Source organism: Mandrillus leucophaeus, unplaced genomic scaffold, assembly GCF_000951045.1.
Source record: "Mandrillus leucophaeus isolate KB7577 unplaced genomic scaffold, Mleu.le_1.0 Scaffold175, whole genome shotgun sequence".
Classification (NCBI taxonomy): domain Eukaryota; kingdom Metazoa; phylum Chordata; class Mammalia; order Primates; family Cercopithecidae; genus Mandrillus; species Mandrillus leucophaeus.
In genome coordinates this window covers 4,449,199-4,458,000 of record NW_012101754.1, presented here as the reverse complement: position 1 = coordinate 4,458,000, position 8,802 = coordinate 4,449,199, and positions in this window count along the sequence as shown.

The window sequence follows — 8,802 nt, the reverse complement described above, 5'->3', positions numbered from 1 at the left end:
AAAAGCAGTAGTAAAATATCAAAATGTTCATGACTAAACAAGCAGATTAATGATCAGAGAGCAAAACACATTTTGGAATCCTTTTATCCCATCTTTAGTATGTGCCTAAGCCTATGGATCCCAGTAACTGCTGGAATCGATCACAGCTGTAGACCTTCCTTCAGAAGCACATGCTTCATCTGTTAGTGATGTAGCTGGGGTTTGTGTGCATTTTCTCCCCATGATTAACCCTTATTCAATCTAACAAAAAAGTGGTCTAATATTCTTAGCACTGAAACTATATCACGTCACTAAGTCTGATACTAGTGTTTTTATAAACATTGCATACACCAGAATATTAATATTTCCCTAGCCTTATTTTATTAATTGTTAGGACATTTCTGACTCAAAATAGAGGTAAAAGAATGAACTTCAATGACTGTTTCATTTCATACTTAAAAATTGCATTTGTGTGTAGTCTAGTTTTGCATGGTGAGAATACAGCTAAATAGACCAGATATAAAAAAATCGATTTATTAAAAAAATTTTAAAGATAAACAGTAGTAAGCAATAATAACAAAAGAAAAATCTGGAACCCATTCAGCTCAGCTGACATCCTTGGCAGATTCCTATTTACAGCATGAGAAATTTAATGACCAATGCATATAAAACAAAGACTGCCTACATTCTTTCACATGTGCTTTGTTTTTGAAAGAATGCTAAAAAATATGCCTACCAGACAGGGCATTTTCATTACAGTTACCAACTTTTGTTTTTCTTAACTCTTGAATAGGGGCTTGAATGCTTTAAAGATGGTACAAGAAGTCTACAGTCCTCTTCAATGAGAATTTATCTCTATACATTATCAATTACTGATACATTTTGTTTTGTTATAAATCTCTCTCATGACCTGTATAAAAATAAAACCTATTTTTCCAAAGAGAGAAGTCTTGTGGCTTTTCTCTTGTTGTTTTGTTGCTGTTGTGTTTGTTAGGATGTTTCCCATTTAGTGCTCCCATGTGGTTCAAATTAGAGAAAGAGTCCTGTAATTCAAGAGCCACTCTCAACTTATAATGAAAAACTAAATGAATAAAATACTAGATTTAATAGCCCACAGGAAAAGTACTTAAGAAAGTAAGCTTTTCATTGTATTAGCTGATAAGGAACAGAATAAGAATAAATATCTCTTTAATGATGATTTGATTTTGTTAATTGGCTGTAGCCCCTGAAAAATATCTACGCAGTAAGGAGTAACACAAATACAACTTGAACAATCAATCAGTCGTACCGAAAGACAATGCAACCTCCGCAAATGGATTTTTCTTTTTTATTGTTACCTGAGGATACATCTTTTGTGAAGTGGAAAGGTGAGTTGAGTGGTGTTTTTTATACAAACCCAGGGCAATCAGTTCCTTCTGACCCAGAGGAAGTCCAGCCTGCCTCAATCTCTCGGTAAGCATGGCTGGTTCCTGGAGGAGGGAGACCTAAGCGACTCATAAAATTGTTGATATTATTATTTCGTTTATTTGGACTGAAGGTCTGGGCTCAGAGAAGATATGAAGGATTTTAGGTTGTGTGTCAGGAGGGGAAGGAGTATGGGCAGTCTGGGGACAGTCTCTGGCCAAGGCTGACAGCTCTCCTCCACTCATTTATCCTTGATTCATGCTTTGCCTTGGAGAAAGTCCATGAGTTTGTAAACTCAGAGAACTATGTACTGGTGTCCATGAATTGGACGAACTACAACATTGAACCATCCATGAAGTCAGCACGGGACCACGGAGGAGTGGCCTTCAGAGAAAACAACATGGCAGAATGAAGCAAAGGCAAGGGTCCCTAGGAACTCACATTTCCAGTCAGTTCTGTGTCTTTCATTACAAGCAATCCCTTTTTGCCTAAATACATTTAAAGATTACTGTAGAAAATGGAAGCCTCAAAAGGAAAACAGTTAACAATGCATTTGGGCACTCTGTCACCTTGCTGCTTAAAAACTAGTTCTACAAACCAGTGACTTCAATATTACTAGGTAACTTTTTAAAAATAGAGACTCTCTGGACCCATCCCAAAGCCACTGAAACAGCATCTGTATTTTAAACGGATCCCCACATTGCTCATATGCATGTAGAAGCTTGAAAAGCATGATTCTTGTGATTAATTATGAAAAAAAATAATTTTCTGTTTGAGGAATCGATAAAATAAAATACACACATGATATTTTTCCATAAATGTGTATTTATAATTAGATAAGATGTAAATGGGTATGGTCTCTGCCTCTTATTAAGTTAATATTTTCATAAGTGGTGACAGCAGTGATTTATTAGCTCCTTGGTTATATTTGAAGAAGGTGGTGCTTTTCAGGTTTACTTGATTAAACATATGCTATACTTATATGCAAATACATTTCTGCCCAAATGATAAAATAATTGCTTTTCAAGGATGAAGGTGAGTCTTGTTCCCAAACTCAGAATTTACCAAAAAAGAAATTGATGACAACAGCAAATGCCACCGGTTCAGGAGCCTTTGACACAACAGGACAAAGTGGAGATGATAAACCCTGGAGTTTATTGGAACTCAGGTAGCTCTCCCAGGCCCCTAAGGCTGCCTACAGCTAACTCATCAGCACAGAAACTTAATCATGTTTTCCTCTGTGTATGGATCGAAACTTTAGAATCAAGAATCTATTGACTAAAGAAGCAAAACGATAAGAATTATAATCCCACTTCAAAATTCAACTGATAAAAATAATGCAAAGAATGATTTAAATTTCTGAAGCATTCATCTGAGTATATACATCTGACTACTAGAAAAGAAACAGATGGTTAAGAATTAATGAAAGGAAGAACCAAAACCACTGAAATTATTTCAGAATGAGTTTCCAAAAATATGGCATATGGCTGGAAACAAATTCTATGATATGCTGTTAAATACATTAGGTGAATTCTTGCTTCAACCTGTTATTTTTTTTCTCTTTTCTTTCTTTCTTTTCTTTATCTCTTTTCTTTATTTCTCTCCCTCCCTCCAGCTTTCTCTCTTTCTCCATTTCCCTTTTTACCACTCCTGCTTCCTCTTCCTCCCCACTCCTCCTCCATCCTTCCCTCTTTTCTTCCACCTAATCTAACATAGAGAATGCCTGTAGTCAAGAGGTACTGAAAATCATTTATCAACTATATGCTACCCAAAGAAATGATGGTAATAATTACGTGTTTCCCTTCAACATTAATAGCAGCTCTTTTTCCTTTACATTTTCAGCTTTTTCTTACCCCATTTCAGATGTCGTAATAGGGATAAGAAGCATTTTGTTTCCCAGAAGTGGAGTGATTGATCTGATATGTGTCATGTTGGATGACATAAAGAAAAAAATATATGTGACAGTGAGGGCCAAAGGAGTCATTTGGCATTCAGTCCTATTGGTTTTCTGAGTTTCAGGAATTTTATATCTTTTCATTTTATTTCAGGAAGAGATAAACAGCTTGAAGTCAGAGTGCCCACTACCATAGTTACAAGAAAACCAGCAATTAGTTCTCTATAAAATGCTATTTTATATACCATAAGTCTCCTAAATATTTGATTTTAGTCTTGGACACTCTTAAAATCCAGAGTTTTGAAAAAAAAAAAAAAACTCATGAAAATATATTTGTTTCAGGCAGTCTACTAACCTTTTAAAAAAGAAGATATAAGTGTTAAGAAGGGTCCAAGCTAGAATTTAGCAACATGTTAACTATTATTTTAGCTCTGAACTATCCTGTTTTGTGTTGAAATAATTAGTCTTTGAAGGAAGCCATGAAAATTAATACAAGACTTGACCTGAAAGAAATCATTTAGGCTCTCAGGGCTATGTAATCCACAGCAATGCCGCCTACTTTAGACTATTAATTCCCAATAAGCCTTGCATTTGTTATGCATGTGTAACTGGAAGACTATTTGAGCATTTTCTGTAAGCAATATTTAATTATTTTCAGTTTTCCTTGAAATTGCATGAAGCCTTTGAATATTCCAAATTATAATCTATGAACTAAATTATGGAACTCAGAAGACCGTTAGATCAATCTTTTGTCATTCAGATGACATAAATATGGTGCTTAAAAGAGTCCATGCCATATAATAATTGTTATATATGTGTTAGATATTATTACTACTATTGTTAAATTATTTTTTGAAAATGTGAAATTCTAATTGTTATAATTATAAATATTCCAGAAATTTAATGTGAAGTTTATGTTATATTTACCAGACTATCAATTATATATTCTCTGTATACCCAACACAAATCTGTTGTTAGTAATACATAAGACCAGTCATAATTTGTCCTGGAGTAGACATTTAGAATTTAAAAAGTATCAAATCGTATATTATACCATTAAAAATAATAATCTGATTTGTATTACTGGTTTCAGAATTGAATACTCATATTTCCTCTAATATAACAGCTTAATTTGCAATAAGACTAATTATGTTTTCTATTTTCTCAAAGAACTATTTTAGTTTTCATAATCAATGTCTTCTTATATGCTTTTAAAATGATAAAAATATGTACTGTTAATATTTTTTAAACCTAGTGTTTTAGTCTGTTAACATGACACTATAAGGACATACTCAAGACTGAGTAACTTATAAAGGAAAGAGGTTTAATTGACTCACAGTTTTGCAGGGCTGGGGAGGCCTCACAAAACTTATAATCATGGCAGAAGAGGAAGCAAACACGTCCTTCTTCACATGGTAGCAGCAAGGAGAAGAATGAGACTAAAAGGTGGGAAAGGTCCCTTATAAAACCGTCAGATCTTGTGAGAAGTCATTGACTATCATGAGAACAGCATGAGGGTAACCACCCCATAATAAAATTACCTCCACCTGGTCCCTCCCATGACATGTGGGGATTATAGGAATGACAATTCAAGATGAGGTTTGGGTGGAGACACAACCAAACCATATCACATAGTCACTATACTAAACATTTTTACTTATTATTAGGAATAAATAATTAAACTTTTATTATAACCATATTATAGGTACTAATACATTTCTTATTGCATAGAAATTGAAACTGAGGCACAGAAAATTTAATAAGGCTGAGGCCTCACAGTCAGTAAGGTTGGAACTGTGAGCAAAGTCTGGGCTTGGCCTCAGAGCTTCCTCCCTCATCTTTTGTGACCTCCTGTAAACTCTCTCCAGGATGAATAGAGAATTCTCCACCTAAGTAGAAAATAAGTACCACTGGGTACTTAATACCACTTTCTTGTTTAATATAATCTGCTATTATTTTGTGTTTTTTATTTTTCATACAAGCAGTATTTTAATGACATAAATTTTTTGACACAGAGATCTTATACTTCCAGCCAACCACTTTTCCTATTAGTTTGTGACTGGGGATATAATTATCCTCAAATGTAGCACTTTTCAGTTTTTTTCTAGTGTTTTCCAATACTGTCTTCATTTAATTCTGAAAAGGAATATTTCTAATTTCTAAAGGTCATTTGCAATATGATTTTATATGTTTATTTTTTTCATAAATACGGTAACACATTTGATAAATAATCAACTGTTTCTTACAAGTCATAAATAAGACTATTTACAAGAATGTACATCAAGACTGACACTTTAATAATGCTGTTTTTCAGCTTAACAACAGTTATATTGATAGTTTCTTAGCTTCCCAATAAGACCTACACAGATAGAACAGAAATTTGACAGACAGAAAGGAAAATTGTTCTATTCTGTACCTCGTACATATGAAGCCATCCTAGGTTCAGTAAGATCTTTCCTTCAGCGTGTTCTTTTATTTTTATGCAGCAAAATAATCATTTCCAGGGTTGCATCCACACAGAAGGAAGGATTTATTCATGTATTTATTCATTCTTTCATTCTACACAAATTTATTTAATATCTATTCAATCAGTCCAAAACATATTTATTTAACCTTAATCTTGAGCAGTACACTATGCCAGACACAGAGAAAGATGGAGTGAAAAAGATCAGATGAGAGAGGAGCACAGCCTAATCTTTTCCATATTTCACCTTTACTCCTAGAGCCTCTATGTTCTGATTTTCTCTGATGTGACTTGATAGTGTTAGTCATTTCAATATGATGTAGCCTCATATGAAAAACAAATATCTCCCTAAGTGTCTGACTTACTACCAAGAGGAAATATAATCAGCAAGGGAAATCAGACTCAATGTATGCAGCCTGCATGTGATGTTTGCAGAGGGTGTTGAAACACAAAGTGTAGGATACAATATGTACATGACAAGAACCCATGCATTGGCTTCAGGAATCTGGGCTGCTTTGGACCTTATTTATTTATTTATTTTTGGACCTCATTTAAATCCAGGCTGCCTGTACCTCCTGATAACAACATTCTGCTCTCTCAGGCTGAATTCTTCTACAGTCTAACAGCAACTAATACCCTTCTAAAAGCTGTGAATATACCTACTCCCTTGAATATCAATTACGTTAACATGGCAACCTTTGTGGTCTCCAGTTGCCCATGAAACAGAGCCTTGAAATTCCTCCAGAACCTAGGTCACCTTCATACTAGCAGTCTGCTCGATCACCTCGTTGCTTAGTCAACTGAAAGGCAAAGCTTGCTAAGTTAGGGAGCCTCATGAAAATAAAGTGATGTAACTATCAGGATCTTGTTATTTTTTCATTGCACTGACAAAACAGAAAATATAAATGGTTCCCCAGAATGTAATATTTGGGGAACCAAATATTCTATATTCTAATCTCCATTAATGAAATTAATATTCTATCTCCATTAATGAAAGAAAAAACTCATATATATTATGCTTCCTTAGACACAGGTTTTTGTTTTTGTCCTTTGAAACATAGATATTTCCTACATACTTTTCTTGCTAATCAAAATTTGAGGCAATTTTGTTAAAAAAAAGCACAAGGATCTACGTGTGTGTTTGTATACATATATGTACATATGTGTGTGCATATATATATGTGCATATATACATATCTATATATTTCCCTTCTCACTAAAGGTACTCACTAGACATGTGTTCTCATTTATACAGTAACTGCACGCACATGTGCACATGTGCACCCAACTTGACTGAAATTTTAAAAATCTTCTCTCTAACCCTTTACATCTAAGAGCATGTTTTCTATATGAGAGAAGTCCTAAAAACTGTAGTAACCAGTGACGGCACACCATTGCTGAGAATATTTTGAAAATATCAAGTCCTGGACATACTGTCTACATGTAAGACAGGCTGAACAATGGGAATACTTCTTCTTTCAATTCCTTAGGCTTGACACCTATAGAAATGAAAACCATAGTCTATTAAAATGACTCAATGAAAAAGCTGTGGCTCATTTCAGGTTTTTTAGTTGTTCTCTTTTTTTGTTTGTTTTTGTTGTCTTTTTAATGCCAGGCATGAATAGAAGTACGGATTCCAAAACAGTAATTACCAGGGCCAGAAAATGTACTTCTGAAAGTAACCCTGTGGAGAATTAGGAGAAATATACTCAGAATATAAGCAGAAACTGGAAGGATTAAAGGAATAAAAACGACGCATATTTTCTTCTTTAATTTGGTGAAATCAATAAGATTGACTAGCAACAACCATTGAAAATGGAGGGAAGAATACAATTTTTATATTTTTGTATTTTATTTAACAAAATGTATCACTTCCTTATTTGAAGGGCTTCAGTTTGGGTCCTACTGTTGTCACTCAAGAACTGTGTGATATTTATGGTATCATAAATTGATTTAAAAAATAACCAAATATAGGGTTAATCTATATCTATAGGCAAAGCCTTAGCTAGAATCAATATATACTTAGATTCCAAGTAATCTGGTAGGCTTTTCCTTTTCTGGAGGCATCCTGATTTATTTTAGATTATACCTATATAAAGTATTTAAAATAAGGTGAATCAGCTTGCTTAAAGTCCATAAAAGTAATAAATATTTCTTGTGATTCATTATATTTTAAGCACTAGTTTGAAAATTAGCAACTGAGGATATACACTGATAAGAATGTTGAGTTGATGGATTAACCCCACACCACAGGTCAAATTAAGGTGCCACTGCATGCCTTACAGTTCCAAGAGATATTACGAAATAGTAAATACTAACTACAGCCTGTTGTGTAAAAGATGGCTTATTAGAATTGATGTCCCATTCCATGGTTAGAACCTCCTTGAGGGCCAGAGCCTCCCACATTCTCAGGAAATAAGGCAGCATGTGTTTTGATCTGTTAAATAAAAAGTGTACGTTAATCACCACGTTTCTAAGTGAGTCACTATTGTACTACCTTTCCAAAATTTTAATAGAAAATATAAAAATTGATAAGAAAATTCTCATTGTCAAATCCCATACTTCTCTAATTAATCTCAAGGCAAGATTGATAATTGTGTGGGGTATCACGAATAAAGACAAAATTGTTTCTATTCAGCTTGCTCTAAAAATGAGAAGAAAATTAAAAGGATCTAAAGTTAAACTTTTAGTTCACATTAAGACATCTAGAATCTAAATCATTATACCTATTATTTTCTAATTTTCAAATTGGTACATAAAAATAATGAGGCACAAGAAATATTTGTTTCATTTATGAACTTTAAAATCAAAATATATTCACTTTTAAGCTGATTTAACTTATTTTAAAAAGTTTACATAGAAGTAATCTAAAGCAAATCAGGACATCTTCAGAAACCCAAGAGCCTACCAGATTACTTGAAATATACGACTGTATTGATTCTAGCTGAGGCTATGCCTGTAGATATATTTCTTTTTTTTTTAAATTATACTTTAAGTTCTAGGGTACATGGGCACAACGTGCAGGTTTGTTACATATGTATACATGTGCCATGTTGGTGTG